We start from the raw sequence: 15252 nt of genomic DNA, 5'->3' as shown, positions 1-15252 counted from the left end.
TCCTATACCCAATAGGAAAGGGGGAGATAGAGAGCACCAGAACTTGGAGTTCTCTCTCTCTCTCTCTCTCTCTCTCTCTCTCTCTCTCTCTCTCTCTCTTTCAATAGAGAAGGCATTGCTCAAGCTATGAGCCTTTGATGGGAGCCATATAAATGTGAACAGAACCCCTTAGAGATAAGGGAAGTCCCATTTTAACTGTCGGTGAAGAAGGAAGAGAGCACAGAGTTCTCTTTGAAACTTTCTTGCTCCCCGTGCAACACATTGTATTTCTACACTGGATGACGGATCTTCTGTTTCTTTCTTATTTTTTGTGCTGTATTAGCCTTTGCCTGGATGGGACTAGGAGGTGAACCTAGGACCACAGAAGGAGGGAAATGCCCCAGCATTTAAGTTGTGCGATATCTAAATGTTTTGGAAATATGCAGCCATGTACTTTCATAAAAAGTAAGGTCCCATTTAGGTGACGTTCTCAGGCATGACCCGTAATGACGATCAGCAAGATGGGACAGGCACCGTAGTCCTAAGCACATGGGGTATGATAGGTAAGGTAAAGGGACCTCTGTCGTGTCCGACTCTGGGGTTGCAGCACTCATCTCGCTTTATTGGCCGAGGGAGCCGGCGTACAGCTTCCAGGTCATGTGGCCAGCATGACTAAGCCGCTTCTGGCGAACCAGAGCAGTGCACGGAAATGCCATTTATCTTCCTGCCAGAGCGGTACCTATTTATCTACTTGCACTTTGACGTGCTTTCAAACTGCTAGGTTGGCAGGAGCAGGGACCGAGCAACGGGAGCTCACCCCGTCGCGGGCATTCGAACCGCTGACCTTCTGATCAGCAAGTCCTAGGCTCTGTGGTTTAACCCACAGCGCCACCCGCGTCCCTATGGGATATGATAGTCATCTTCAAATATCTCAAGGACTGTCACCTGGAAGAGGAAACAAGCTTGGTTCCTCCTGCTCTGGAGGGTAGGACTTGAACCAGTAGCTTCAAATTACAAGAAAGGAGATTCCGACTAAACATCAGGAAAAACTTTCTGACAGTAAGACCTATTTGACAGTGGGATGGTCTCCCTCAGGAAGTTGTAGACTCTCCTTCCTTGGAGGGTTTTAAGCAGAGGTTGGGTGGCCATCTGTCATGGATGCTTTAGTTGAGATTCCTGCATTGCAGGGGACTAGACAAGATGACCCAATTCTATGATTCTAGGAAGTTGGACCAACCCATTGAAAGGCCTTTGTTTTGCTCTAGTCTTCTTCACTCGGCTTGCCGCCCATCATCTTATTGCACTCACAGCAAGGGTAACTTAGGACTCAGCTATACAGCTGCAAATAAAACATTTTGAGTGTGTTTTAAGTGCAATATACAATGTGACACTAGATGGAGATGGCAAGACTTATGCAAAATTCAATGTATTTTTAAGAACGCTTAAAAAAAAATTCAGAATGGCTTTTATATGTGTGTGGATTCCACCAAAGATATGTTGTGCACGATACACTTTCAATGCACACTTTCATGGGAACTGGGGGTTCCAATGGCCATGACCGAGTGTGAGCAGTGGCCCCAGGGTGCAATATTGCACCCATATTCCAAAAGACCAAACTATATAGGTTTGGACTCGCATAGCTGTCAACTTTTCCCTTTTCTTGCGAGGAATCCTATTCGGAATAAGGGAATTTCCCTTAAAAAAGGGGAAAGTTGGGATGTGAGGGCGATCTGGCTGCGACATCTGTCACCCCATTGATCGGAAGGGTTGATTCGGCTGATCTGGCTGGCTGGGCGGGTGTCCCCTTCCTCCCTCGCCGCTCCATGTGCGTCCCTCCCAAGGCTGCGCGCTCGGTGGAGGAGGACGGCCATCTCAGGTGGAGGGAGTGTACCGTTCTTCGGTCAGGGGTATACGATGGCTGCGCTCCCCTGCTAGAACCTCCAAACAAGCTCAAAAAAGGGGAAAGTTGACAGCTATTGTTTGGAGAATGGCGCTGATGAAGGCCAAGACCTCAAAAAAGGATCGTCTGGTTGAGAAAGGGCTGGTTGTAAAGAGATGCATCATCTAACAAAAGTTATTTGTGCACACAGCATGGCCCAAAAAAAATAAAAAAATAAAATCCCTTCACCAGCACATCAAAGCTCTTATGGGAATGAACATTTACTGAAGGATATTGTGAGGAGACACACATATACGCAACTGTGAAGATGACATTAGATGGAGATGGGCTCAAAAATTAACATGAAAACAAAGACCATAAATCCCGTCTTCCTAACAGTGAATGGGTGCCAAAGGTTTTTTTAATGGCGCCAGCCAGGAAGAGGTTAGCTAAAGAAAAATGGTTTGCATAATAGCTTCTCGATAAATCTTATCCTACTGACCAGGTGAGATGGGGGAAAGAGACGAGCATATCTTTTGGACTCCGCTGGCGAGATCCTCAGGCTATTGAAACTTATTGATTAGTGATTGGGAGTGGCATGTTGGTGACGGCATCTTGGCTGAATACTTCCAGGAGTCTGAGGATCATGATTACTTTTAAATTTGCAAATGATAAGGGAGGGGTGGCAGAGAGTTACAGTGAAAGGAGACAAAAAATTTACTGTTGCAACCCAGCTTGCTCCTTGGGACATGGAAGTCTGGCTTTCTGCAATGGAGACACTGAGACGTTCCATCGAAAAAAGCTTTCTCTGGACTGACTAGAAACATGCCAAGTTCTCTTGCTTCCACCTGACAATTAGAGGATCCAGCCATCTGTTAATCGTCCTCACAAGCTGAGAGCCTTCTTTGTTCAGTAATTATCTTCGGCTGTGGTTGGCATTTGTGGTTTATTTGCTGTTTAGTAAAATCGAGTCGTATCTTTTTCCCTTTTGCGGTCTGGATTTCTATTCCGGATTACAAGGCCCGTTATACTCTCAAATTGACGGACGTCAGCACTTCCACTGCTGATCATTAGTTAGTTGCACAGAAAGACGGTGAAGAGAGACTGGAGATGTGCTTTTTGAAAAGGCCGTGACACGTGGCTTGACTTGCTTGCACGAGTCATCTGCGCAAGGGGCTCTTCTCACATGGATAATCTTGCTCAAGGTCCCAACAATTTAAGAGCCACTCATTTAGAACTTGCCAGCTGCACCGAAATGCAGACTTTTGGATTTGTTTTGCACAGACTTTTTTGTTTTTGATAGCTCAGAGTCTATCCAGCCTTAAATCTCTCTCTCTCTCTCTCTCTGTGGACACACCATCTAAATATAACCTCCTCTTCCCTTGCCGCATGACACAGCCCATGATTTAACATGGAGCCTTTCTGAGCTGTTCCCTTCAGGTTAGCATGAATGTGCTCGCTCCCTATCGATCATTTGTCAAATATCATACACCCGACTCTGAAGCTGATTAAGAAGCATTTCCTCGAAAAGTCAATATTTATTCATTAACAACCTTTTAGCAAGTTAATTGAAAGTGACAGGTTGCTTTTTTCTTTTTCTTTTTTTAGCTTAACGGATCGGTACATTTTTGTTTCTCTCCACCCCCCCACCCCCCAATTTCTAATTTACAGTAAAGATAATGAGACATAGAAGTTGGTTCTGCAGATCAGGATAGACATGGCTTATTCTTCTAATGCTCAGCACCGGCAAACAAAGATTATGCAAGGCACTGGAGAGGAAAATGTGAGCTTCTGCAATCTCCCCATCCCAGAATTGCCCTAACAGGGCCAAGGTGTGATGCCGCAATAAAGGTGGTAGCAAATTTCACTAAATATGAGCCAAGTATTGAAACGACATGAGACCTGAAACACGCAGCCATCCTTTGAAGTTCGCACTTAACCAGATTTTGTGATGCAGTTTTCCTACCAGTTTTTGAAAATGTATATATTAGGAGAAAGTGTACAGTGGTACCTCAGGTTACATACGCTTCAGGTTACAGACTCCGCTAACCCAGAAATAGTACCTCGGATTAAGAACTTTGCTTCAGGATGAGAACAGAAATCGTGCTCTGGCGGCGCGACAGCAGCAGGAGGCCCCATTAGCTAAAGTGGTGCTTCAGGTTAAGAACAGTTTCAGCTTAAGAACGGACTTCCGGAACGAATTAAGTACTTAACCCGAGGTACCACTGTACATAAAAACTGAATAGAATAGTGACGTAACTGAAAAGATGCATTGTGGTAGGAGAAACTGCTTGCAGAAATGGGTACGTTAGTCAAAACTGTGTACAAAAATGTGTTTACTGGGAGAAATTAACACTAAAATGTTGATGAATTCCTAGAATTGTAGAGTTGGAAGGAACCATGAAGGTCATTGGGTCCAACTCCCTGAAATGCAGGAATCTTTTGCCCGGGGCGGGTCTCGAACCCATGTTCCTGAGATTAAGAATTGGGGGAGTATATACCGTACTTTTCCATCTATAAGACACCCCCATGTATAAGTTGGCCCCTATTTTGCTGGACTCAAATTTAAGAAAATGTGGGGAGATGGCACAGAGTTGTGAGCTTTTTTAAGGGGGGGATTGCCGAAAATCGCTCACCCTCATGCATCGCAAAATCCACCTCCCATATATCCCATCGCCGGCAGAAGCTGCCAATCACCCGCCAAACTGCCGGAGCGCCAGCCAATCAACGCCACCCATTGATGCGGCAACCAATAACATGCACAATAGTTGGTGACAGCTGCGGCAGCGACCAATCAAACGCCCACCCTATGCACTACCTATGTATAAGACGACCCCCACTTTTCCAGCTGAGGCACCAAAATGTCTTGGGCTGGTCCTGAATCTATAGTGCTGCTTCAACCCAAACCTGAAAATTGCTCCATCTGTCCAGTTATTACTTTCTCTAGCTTGCAGTAGCTCTCCAGAGGTGTCTCTCTCTCACACACACCCTGTTAACTTTAACTGGAGATGCCAGTGTCCAAACCTTCAACATTTTGCATGCAAAACATGCACTGCACCTCCAGGAAATGGGCCCTTCTCCCCACAGGGGCTTAAATTTGCTTCTCGGTTACCTATCATTCTCTGCCTGCCACAAAAAACCATTGCTGGCTACATTCTAGATTCCCCAGCAAAACAAAACAGAGCCCTCCTGCACCAGCCTTTCAGCAAGGCATGCAAATGGAGCAGATTTATGCAAAACAAGGACATCTGCATATGTCGCGTTGATTGACATCACATATTTGGAGCCCAGAAACGGAGTTTCCGCCGCACGGAATTGTTTTGGCCACAGATTTATGAATAACCTTGGCCACCGCTCTGCGTGAGCCTGCCCCCAAGCTGTTATTGTTTAAAATATCTTGCCTAGTACCTTTGCAGATTATAAAGCGGCGATAATTCACTCGGTGTGGCAGGCCAAGAGAGTGGAAAGCGAATTCTCTGCCCAGCAGCCTGTAGCACCGTCTTCTAAGCGTCACTCTGCATAATCGCAGTTCAAGCCCTCAGCCAGGAATGGCTTTCTTTCTGACGCCCTCTAGTTACATTTCCCGCTGCGAGACTTTTGCATCAGAATAAATTGAAGTCCGCTGCAACAACTGTCATCGTGCAACATGCTTCCGCAGAAACAAATGGATTGTCAGCTAAACAGAAGAATAACCATTTTTAATAGAGCATGGCTGTTTCAGTGCTCGGCCAGCAAACCCAGTCTCAGAGCAGCGCAGGGTGCCTGGCGCTGCCTGAATAGCACATGGCTACCTGTGCTTGTTAAACGATATTTATTACTTCTCAGGGCAGAAAAGCATGCAGCAGGTACAACAGCTCAGAAAGTCCACTTTAGCCGTTGAAGCAGCAAACCATTGGCCTTAAGAATGCAAGTGCAACTATGGTTTCTACTTGGCAGTTCTTACCACCATCTCCCAAAAGGAAGTGAAATGGGAAGAAATTACCGTATTTTGCGCCCCATAGGACGCTCCGGCCCATAGGACGCACCTATTTTTTTGGGGGGGGAAATAAAGGAAAAAAATTTTTATTTCCCCCCCAGGTGCGGGGCAGGAAGAACCAGGTCGGGGAACAGTGGGAAGGCACGCTCTGCCTCCCCGCTGTCCCCCGAGCTTGTGGGGCTGGTGATGGGGAGAAGTGCGCTGATCCCGCGACTGCAGGCAGCTCTGCACCGCCATCCAGAGCGGGGCAGGACTTAGCACCTCGCTCAGGATGGCGGCGCAGATCTGCCTGCAGTCCCGGCACGGCAGGCAGCTCTCCGCCGCCATCCGGAGCGGGGCAGGCTTCGCCCCCGGCTCCCGGTGGCCACGCAGAGCTGTGCTGATCCCGGGATGGCAGGCAGCTCTGCGCAACCCTCGGAGCCGGTCTCCCGAGGGTTGCACAGAGCTTCCTGAAGCCTGGAGAGCGAGAGGGGTCGGTGCGCACCGACCCCTCTCGCTCTCCAGGCTTCAGTGAAAGCCTGCATTCGCCCCATAGGACGCACACAGATTTTCCCTTCATTTTTGGAGGGGAAGAAGTGCGTCCTATAGGGCGAAAAATACGGTACAAATTTGCTCCAGCCCAGTGCCAAATATTGCCTACAACAGAAGCCAGCAGAAGTAGATCAGGATCTGTTCCTGGAATCCTGGGTGATTTGCAGTAGATTAACCAGGTTTTCTGAATTCCAATCAATAAAGAATAGCAAGAAAAGTGTCAAGAAAAGTGTTTCTCCATCATGACTGGCCTTCTGCAAAACACTTGTCTCTTGGCTTCTGTGTTTCTGACCTGTGTGGCCAGTTTGGTGTAGTGGTTAAGAGCGGTAGTCTCATAATCTGGGGAATCGGGTTCACTTCCCCGCTCCTCCACATGCAGCTGCTGGGTGACCTTGGGCCAGTCACACTTCTTTGAAGTCTCTCAGCCCCACTCACCTCACAGAGTGTTTGTTGTGGGGGAGGAAGGGAAAGGAGAATGTGAGCTGCTTTGAGACTCCTTAAGGGGAGTGATAAAGCGGGATATCAAATCCAAACTCTTCCTCTTCTTCTGTAAAAACTGAGAATTAATTTGTTGCCTTTGACCAAGCCTTTGTGCTGCTATGCCAGCCAATGTTGGAGTTTTGTGTTAAATCAGTCAGATGTAGATCTGTAGTCTTATATTCAGGTCGTCCTAATATAAAGCTCTCAGGGTGCCATGGGGAATTGACTCTGTCCCCTGAGTCACCATTTTGTGCCTGGTTCTTGTTGGTAGATTTCAGAGTTCTAGTTGTTGTTTTAACAAAAGTACACCTTGCAGATTTGAAGCCTTACACTTCTTCTCTCTACTAGAGGTTTCCATGCTGTGTTCCTGGTAACCATGAGGTTGCTTGGAAGTTTATTGGTTGTCCCTCAATGGAAACATCAGCGATGGTCAGTAACGGCTGGTGCCTTGCAAAAATGTTTGGTGGTGTACAGCCGTGTTGCCTTCCTTGCCCAAATTTCACCCATCTGGGATAGGTGCCGCCTTTTTGCTCCACAATGAAACAAAGGGTAAATAGGGTTAATGGGGCAAATAGGATTCCCAAGGGAACTGACCAGACCTAGAATTACTTCACTTTAGCGAGATAACTGCATCACATAGCTTCAGACTTTGCCCCAGAGATAGAACTGGAACACCGTGGATTCAGTTGCTTGATTGCCACCGTCCTAAATTTGTTTCTAGCCTGCTCTGCAGAAAATGCATGCCATAGCCACTCACAAGGTTAAAGTGGATTTACTTAAATGTTTTCGAGAACTCTGTGTTTTAAAAATGGTTTTTTTCTGTTTATCAATCCATAAAGAATTAGGAACACTCAGCTTCCCACCAACCCATCATTGCCCAACAGTGACACGAAGACTTATTGAAGCAACATCAAACTTATTTCCAGATCTCTCTCTCTCTCTCTCTCTCTCTCTCTCTCTCTCTCACACACACACACACACACACACACATGCACACACACACACACACACACACACACACACACACACACAGCTTTCTCATTATTCCCCTCCTCTGCCAGCACCTTTGAGTAAAAAAAAAAAACACACCAAGAAAAGTCCACAGGGAAATAAATGTAGCAAGTGCAATTCATACCCTGAATGCCAGGGTAATGCTCAGTGGGCTTAATTATGAATTGTACATCTCCGAGTGTCTCTTGTGAAGCACAGAATCTCCGATGCATCAATGCTGTGTTTTAGAACAACTTTTGCAGAGGAGCCAGTGAAACTATAAAGAATTCAGGAACATCTGCTTCAGTCCAAAATAGATGTACACTGGGAGAGAGCCAGCCAAGCAGGCATCTTCGTCTATATAGCCCTTCTCTCACCGCAGATCTGACTAGGACACCTTTCCCCCTCCAGAGAAACATGGAAGAGACTGGAAAGTCCATGGTACTGTATAGGAGAGACAGGCACCTTGTGGCCTTTCAGGGCATCCCCAGCTGATCCACAATTGACCCACACTTCTTCAGGTAGAGAAAGCGAGACTCCACATACCTGCCCCTCGTAATGGGCAGACAATTCCATCCAGGAATTTCTCCTACTCCAATTTGTTTGCTTAATTCAGCACCCACAATAGAAGTTAGGAGAAGCTCGCCAAAGAATAGGTTACGGGGCTCGTATGATGTTGCACCTTTGTTTGCGTGAAGAAAACCATCCCTCTTTACCCTGTCAATGATTTACAAGGATAAGATGAACTCAATGCCTTTACTATAATGGTTAATGCATTTGCCTAGTGGGCATAATGCAAATAGTTAAAATTTATGGCATCCAATCAGGAGGCGTCGGGAAATTGCTTAGAAAGCGCCTAAACAAAAGAACAGGGGTGGTAAAGAAAAAAGAAAAAAGATTCATCCTAATGTTTGGCCACACAGAATTCAAACAGAAGGAATTGGATTGGTGCCATCTAGAGCCTGGAGTCCACAGTTGTGTGGCTTTCAACACACTTGAAACTGGTGGATTTGCATTTGGCTTTAATCCTTTATAGGTAACACCCGCACTGTGTGCGTCTGAGTTAATGGTTTCCCCACCGAAACCTGGGGACTCTAGCTTACCCCCCATAGAGCTGAAATTCCCAGCACCCACAACAATCCTACAGTTCACAGGATTTATAAGCATTTAAATGTGCAATAATAATAATAATAATAATAATAATAATAATAATAATAATAATAATAATAATTTATTATTTGTACCCCGCCCATCTGGCTGGGTTTCCCTAGCCACTCTGGGCAGCTCCCACAGAGACCAAAAATACACTAAAATGTCACACATTAAAAACTTCCCTGAACAGGGCTGCCTTAAGATGTCTTCTGAATGTCAGGTAGTTGTTTATCGCCTTGACATCTGATGGGAGGGCGTTCCACAGGGCGGGCGCCACTACCGAGAAGGCCCTCTGCCTGGTTCCCTGTAGCTTGCTTCTCGCAATGAGGGAACCGCCAGAAGGCCCTCGGTGCTGGACCTCAGTGTCCGGGCAGAACGATGGGGGTGGAGACGCTTCTTCAGGTATACTGGGCCGAGGCCGTTTAGGGCTTTAAAGGTCAACACAAATTTAGGGTGGGGCGATGACTGATGCTGCATCAAAGCAAGTGTTACATCACACTTGAATTTTGAATTTTTCTGTCACTTTCCTTATTGTAAAAAGTCCAATCTTTGGGGGAAGCAGGTGTGTTGTGCCAGAACTCCAAACCAGCTTTAACTGTGGAATCTGAATTTGCTGCTGTCTGATTGAATCCTATCACAAAATAGCAACAGACGGTAAGCACCAACTGGCAGAAAACCGATACAGGTCTGCATTACCAGAGGTTATGGGAAACATTGCTTATCAAACAAAAAACAACTCTAGGATGGTCTCGTTGTGTAATGTGGGGCAAATTTGGTTTTATTTATCTATTTTCAGTTTAAATTCACATTCCAGAAGCTCCGAAGGATGATCTAGAAGGCACATAATACAGGGCCCTTCCTGAAGCTAAGTACCAGTAGGTATCACCATGGTCGGATCCTGACTGGAAGACCACACAGGGATCCTTGATTTTTCCACGATGAGAGGTGGGGGGGGGAGTGAGATAATCTAAATGTCTCAAATAAAATAATTAAAATGTTACTTTTGAGAAGACGTTCCTCAAGAGAAAATAAATACATTGACAGAATAGATGAGGTTGGGTCGCCATATTTCTAGAAGTAAAATGCAGGACGCAATAGCTGACAAAGTTGTATGGCAACCCTATGGTAGGCAATTCCACTTATTGACTCAGATAGCTGGAGTGCTAGAATCCAAGAAACAGCCTCCACACTTTATTGTTAGGAACACAGGAATCTGAATTAAACTGAATTCAGACCATGGCTCCATCTAGCTCAATATTGTCTACACTGACTGAGAGAGGCTCTCCATGATTTCAGACCCTGGTCTCTCTCATCCCTACCTTGAGATACAAGAAATGGAACCTTAATTAACCTTTGGTGTAGTTGTGTTTTGTTTTGTTTTGTTTTGTTTTGTTTTACTCCTGTTTACTCATAGCCATCTAGCAGCATGGCTCAATCTGAGTTTGCACAACACTTGGCATATTCTACACCCACACAAACACCCCTCACATATTCTGAGTTGTAGCTTTATTCTTCCCTCTGTCTAAATTCTCATGATTTTCTAGGGACTCTTGAAGGCATCATTCCCCACTCTGCCCCTTGTCCTGACTCCTTCTCTCTCTCTGCAGATGCAGCGTGGATTTTCCTTCAGCTGCAAAAAAGAAAAGAAAAGATGGGCTTTCCTGAGAAGAAGAGATGGAGTTTGGGGGCGGGGAGAGAGAACAGAGCGAGAGGTGGGGGTGAGAATGGATTTGGCTCACATTGACAACACGCACCAGCCCCTTCCGACACGCTTGCAACAATAAATGTGCACTCTCCCACCAGCAGGGCCTCTCATTGTTTCTGCTTCACTCAGAAGAAACCCAGAGGCTCTGTTGTTAATTCTCTGTGACGGAGGACCAAAGGGGGAGACGAGCAGGGAGGGTTGTGCCAGAGGAGGAGGATGTGGCGGGTGAGGTGGGGTTGGCTCCCAGCTGCCTTTGCAAAACTGTTTACCTTCTCCATCGATGTCTCCTCCACCACCACCATCACCCCTGCGGAGCCCATCTGCTTCTCGGCTTCTTCCTCCTCTGCCATCGGCAGGCAGCTGGCCGGCGTCGTTCCAGCCCCCTCCATGCACAAACCCTTGGGGGACCCAAAAGAGAGAGGAGGAATTAACCCTAATGGGCAAGGGCGGCAGGCGTGGCAGTGAGAGGATGGAGAATATAGGCCAGAAATCCAGATTGTGCTGGATGATCTGCCTAGTGGGTGGCCGAGAGGCCTGGTTTAACTCCGATAAATGGCTTGTTGGGCTTCCTGCCTGGGCTACGGGTTCAGCTGTTGCCCCCTTGGGCTAGTCAGGCTATTGCTGAGAGCCTCTCTGTACATTTCAGAGAAGGGGTGGAAATCGGGTGCTTCTGTGTCTGTGGGTGTTGCTTTCTGAAGCTGGACATTCCAGTGTGATTAAAATAAAATGGTGATGATTTTACTGTTTTATATTTCTTTAGTTACAGGTAGGTATAATATATTATTATTACAGATAGGTAGCCGTGTTGGTCTGCCATAGTCAAAATAAAAAAATTCTTTCCAGGAGCACCTTAAAGACCAACTAAGTTAGTTCTTGGTATGAGCTTTTGTGTGCATGCACACTTCTTCAGATATCTGAAGAAGTGTGCATGCACACGAAAGCTCATACCAAGAACTAACTTAGTTGGTCTTTAAGGTGCTACTGGAAAGAATTTTTTTATTTATATTATTATTATTATTATTATTATTATTATTATTATTATTATTATTGACACGGGTGGCGCTGTGGTTAAACCACAGAGCCTAGGACTTGCCGATTGGAAGGTCGGCGGTTCGAATCCCCGTAACGGGGTGAGCTCCCGTTGCTCAGTCCCTGCTCCTGCCAACCTAGCAGTTTGAAAGCACGTCAAAGTGCAAGTAGATAAATAGGTACCACTCTGGCGGGAAGGTAAACGGCATTTCCGTGTGCTGCTCTGGTTCGCCAGAAGCGGCTTAGTCATGCTGGCCACATGACCTGGAAGCTGTACAGCGGCTCCCTCGGCCATTAAGCGAGATGAGCACCGCGACCCCAGAATTGGTCACGACTGGACCTAATGGTCAGGGGTCCCTTTACCTTTAGGTATAGTAATAATTTATTATTTGTACCCCGCCCATCTGGCTGGGTCTTCCCAGCCACTCTGGGCAGCTTCCAGCAAAGATTAAAAATACATTAAAATGTCACACATTAAAAACTTCCCTGAACAGGGCTGCCGTCAGATGTCTTCTAAATGTAAGGTAGTTGTTTATCTCTTTGACATCTGATGGGAGGGTGTTCCACAGGGCGGGTGCCACTACCGAGAAGGCCCTATGCTTGGTTCCCTGTAGCTTTGCTTCTTGCAATGAGGGAACCGCCAGAAGGCCCTCGGAGCTTTTTAGTCTTTGTTGGAAGCTGCCCAGAGTGACTGGGGAAACCCAGCCAGATGGGTGGGGTGCAAATAAATTATGATGATGATGATGATGATGATGTCCCCCCAACTCTGACACTTCAGTTTAAAAGAAGGAAAGACTTTCCCGGCATAGAGAAAAGTTTGGTGGAAGCCTTTGCCTCCCTAGTGAATCAACTCTGCAGACAGCTACAGGATAACCAAGCATCACTTACCTTAATGCAATATACTTTGGGAGTCCCCCGCCCTTAAATTCTATTCTTCCAGAATATCCATCCACTGACAGATCAGAATGAAATGTCTCTTATTTCAGACTAGTCCAGTTGTCTGTTCTTTCTGACACTGCAGTCTAGAGCGAACCCTCAACTGCTGTGACCTGGCATCACTCTAGCAAAGCTCTGTGGCGTCTGACACCAAGCTGGGCGAAAGTCCAGGATTTATTTTTTTTACAAGACATGGGACTTTGGGGCAGTAAAGGTTTAACAAGGGCTGTATTTACTGGGTAGCAAGCAATCTGTTCCTTTGACACTCCACCACACTAGACACTCGGCTAGATTTATTTCATCTGGGTTCCTATTTATTTTATTTTTAAAGTGTTTACTGGCCTCTCTGTTCAGTTTTGCCCCACTTTGAGCGAAAATCTTATCTCAACAAGCAACAGTGATGGACTGCGGGAAACGACTCAGTTCCAGCCTATGGAAACAAGTATACAAACCTTCTCAGGGAACTTCTCAATTTCTGACTGGATTCTGGAGCTCAGAATTTCTTTTCTTTCTTTTTTTTTAAAAAAGATCTAAATAGGATGTTGATCTCCCTTATTCCTGCTCAGGTTGTTTTTCTCTTCAGCCACATATTTTTGACTGTATCTGGCAACTGCTCTCTGGGGCCTCAGGCAAAAGTCTACCTGGTCCTTCTTAACTGGAGATGACAGGAATCGAACCCAGAGCCTTCTTCTGCATAAAAGATGTACTGTTCTGCAGCCAAAGTCCCACCCAACCTCTGAGGGCAGCTTACATCAACAGAACGAAGAACAAATTCCAAAAGGATAAAAAAATACAGTATAACCTGAATCAGCAGTAAGCAGATCAAGTTATAAACAATTACAGTCATACTTTGGTTGATGAACGCCTTGGAACTCGTATGTTTTGGCTTCCAAATGATCGAAAACTGGAAGTGAGTTGAAATATACCCGGAGTCGAGTGTGGATTTCATGCTCTTTATTCAGCTCATAGTAGTGAAGAATGGAAGTTCCCCCGAAATGTCTGCTTTATATACATTATTTACACAATGGGCCCCACATGACTGGCTAATTCTGGGATTCTCCTGTAGGCCAATCAGGCTGCGGATTCACTTCCACCTGGAGTTGGATTGGGTGGCTCCTGCGGACCAATCACACTGCTGCATTCTGAATCCTATTGTTCTAGGACCAATCAGACTGCTGCATTTTGGATCCTATTCAACTCAGTACATAACATGAGTGTTCCGGTTTTCAAACAATTTCCGGAAGCCGAACATCCAGTGTGGCTTCCGTGGCTTCCAATTGGCTGCAAGACGCTCCCGCAGCCAATCGGAAGCCGTTTCTTGGTTTTCGAACAGTTCTGGAAGTCAAACGGACTCCCGGAATGCATTCTGTTCGAGAACCAAGGTACGACTGCACAAGTAAAAGATCCTAAAAGTGCCTGGCCAGAAAGAGAACAAGGACAGTACAGGGGGGAATTCCAAAGAGAGGTTGCTGCCATCCTTTGAACGTGGAAGTTATATAAAACTAGGCACAGGTGGAGAAATTGGGCTAGTCCTCTCTCATAACACTAGACCTCAAGGAGGTCCCTTGAAGCTAAATGTGGAAGATTCAGGACAGACAAAACTTTGGAATTCACTCTGACAAGAGGCTGTGATGGTGGCTTTAAAAGAGGATGGAGGAGAGGAGAGGTGCTGTGCTCTTTGTGGTGCTTAGTTAAGCTTGTAAGAAGTTCCTCAGGAAACTTAGTTAATCCCACACCATGTGTGAACAATTTTTGGGAACTTGGAAGCTTGTTTCCACAGAAAAAATTGATGACTATATGAAAGAACTTGGCGTGGGCTTTGCCACCAGAAAGGTGGCTGGTGTTGCCAAGCCCAATGTGATTATCAGTTGCAACAGAGATGTTATAACCATCAAAACAGAGAGCAGTTTAAAGAACACTGAGATTTCCTTCAGACTGGGGAAACAGTTTGATGAGACCACAGCAGAAGACAGGAAAGTAAAGAGTATTGTAACATTAGACAATGGGTTGCTCAATCAGTTGCAGAAATGGGATGGCAAAGAGACTACAATAAAAAGAAAAATAGAAGAGATGGAAAGCTGGTTGTGGAGTGTGAAATGAACAACGTTATCTGCACCAGAGTGTATGAGAAAGCATGAAGATAGACTCCTTCCCCTGTGTAGTTAGTGGGATATAGAAGCAGGAGAGTTAACTGGTTCGGGCTGCAGAGCCCCACAAGGCAGCTGCTTTCTCCAAAGAACTGATATGTTATTGATAGAACCGTTCCAAAGAACCTGTATACAGTATTCAACCTAAAAGTATGGTGACTATTCAATAAAGTGCTTAATGATAAAGTAAGAAAGAAAGAAAAAAGAGGATGGAGGAGAAGGCTGTCAATAGCTTCTGGCCACGATGGCTACGCCTCTGAATGCCAACTGATGGGAATCCTAGAATTGTGAAGCTGGAAGGGACCCTGAGCATTTTGATTTCACTTTTAATTTGTACACTGCCTTGCTTGCTATGCACAAGGCGGTTTGCAAGCTGAAGAAACAACAGAGACCTTATAACAACCAGATCCGATACCAAAATGTCGTAATAAAAACATAACTTCAAAAT

The 15252-nt window shown here is 45.8% G+C and overlaps 1 pseudogene across 1 annotated transcript; it reads left to right on the top strand.

The window, feature by feature from the left end:
- The first annotated feature begins 14322 nt into the window (after window positions 1–14322).
- On the top strand, window positions 14323–14990 carry LOC309515414 (fatty acid-binding protein, adipocyte pseudogene; annotated as a pseudogene). Its single transcript has one exon. The product of its transcript is annotated as a fatty acid-binding protein, adipocyte pseudogene (transcript).
- Window positions 14991–15252: the final 262 nt, after the last annotated feature.

Source organism: Podarcis vaucheri, assembly GCF_965113315.1.
Source record: "Podarcis vaucheri genome assembly, chromosome: 12".
Taxonomy (NCBI): Eukaryota; Metazoa; Chordata; class Lepidosauria; order Squamata; family Lacertidae; genus Podarcis; species Podarcis vaucheri.
The sequence above is the reverse complement of the archived record's forward strand: the minus strand, read 5'-3'. Positions and strand labels throughout refer to the sequence as shown.